Source organism: Lepidothrix coronata, unplaced genomic scaffold (genome assembly GCF_001604755.1).
Source record: "Lepidothrix coronata isolate B3197 unplaced genomic scaffold, Lepidothrix_coronata-1.0 Scaffold765, whole genome shotgun sequence".
NCBI classification, from domain to species: domain Eukaryota; kingdom Metazoa; phylum Chordata; class Aves; order Passeriformes; family Pipridae; genus Lepidothrix; species Lepidothrix coronata.
This window is the reverse complement of record NW_016690945.1, coordinates 9,684-10,968: the sequence shown is the minus strand read 5'-3', so window position 1 is coordinate 10,968 and position 1,285 is coordinate 9,684. Positions and strand designations below refer to the sequence as shown.

At 60.1% G+C, this 1,285-nt stretch overlaps 1 long non-coding RNA gene across 1 annotated transcript; it reads left to right on the top strand.

Moving 5' to 3' along the window:
* The first annotated feature begins 563 nt into the window (after positions 1–563).
* Positions 564–1,285, top strand: LOC108510384. The gene is made up of 3 exons (XR_001878800.1): positions 564–814; positions 950–1,040; positions 1,155–1,285. It is a non-coding gene; the product is annotated as an uncharacterized LOC108510384 (long non-coding RNA).

The following is a 1,285-nucleotide window of genomic DNA, read 5'->3' as shown; positions in this document are numbered from 1 at the left end:
CACCAGGGGGGAGCATTTTGGGGTCATGTAGGGAGCGTTTTTGGGGCGTTCTGGGGGGGGGTTTCTGGCACTGAGGGACCCGCTGGGACCACCCAAAGGTGGGCAAGTGTTGAGGGCAGGGCACGAGCCTCGTGTCCCCAAGGGGGGGACCAGTGACCCCGTGGCATCAGTGGCCACAGGGGACAAAACTCGTGTCCCCAAGGGGGTGGCCACCCCCCCTGTGACCTGGTGGCCATGGGGGACAAGCCTCGTGTCCCCAAGGGGGGGGCCACCCCCCCTGTGACCTGGTGGCCATGGGGGACAAGCCTTGTGTCCCCAAGGGGGTGGCCACCCCCCCTGTGACCTCCTGGCCATGGGGGACAAGCCTCGTGTCCCCAAGGGGGGGTGGCCAACCCCCCCGTGACCTGGTGGCCACCACGGGGCAGATCCGTGTCCCTGGGCCTGGTTTGGGTGTCCAGCACCCAAATTTTGGGGGGTTTTGGCTCCCTGACCTCTCTTGGGGGTGGAGAATCCCCAACCCCTGTGACCCTCCTGGGGAGCCAGGAGGGGCCGAGGGGTGGGGACAAAGACCCCCCCCAGCCCCAAATCCGTGGATCCCGGCTCAGAATTCCCTGGTTTTGGGGCTAAATGAGCCCAAATCCCTCCCTGGGGGGGGTCTCTGCTGGGCTGGGGGCTGCTCTGGAGCTCTGACCCCCCTGCACGGATTTTCTGACACTTCCAAGACATCAAAGGGGTTGAAATCCCCTTTTTTCCGACGCTTCCAACACGTCCAAGGGGTTGAAATCCCCTTTTTTCGGCCCAGCCCCGTCCCCAGGTGAGTCCTTTGCTGCTCCCAGCGACCTTTTCCCCCCCCTGGGATTTGGGGAAGGGGCCCCCAAAGCCCAGCCTGAGCTTCAGCTTTGGGGGCAGGGATTGTATTTTTAACCATTTTCATTCATTTTTCTCCCAGGAAGTGGAAAACAGAGACAAAATCCCGATTTCTGAGCGGAGCAAGAACTTCCAGCCCGTCCTGGGGGTTCCTCCTCTCCTCCCTCCCCCAGGTAAAGTCAACCCTGAGCTGATAAAAAACCCCTTTTTAACCCATTTGGGACCCAAATCCCCCCCAAAAAACCCCCTTTAATCCATTTTTTTAACGGATCTTCCCTCGATTCCAGGGGCACCTCACTTCCAGGGGGAGCTGGGGATGAATTCTGGATCGATCCAGGCTGGGATCTTCGTCCTGGGATTGCAGCCAAAGCTTGGGAATGGATTTTTTTGGGGAGCAAATAAAGGATTTATTCCCCCC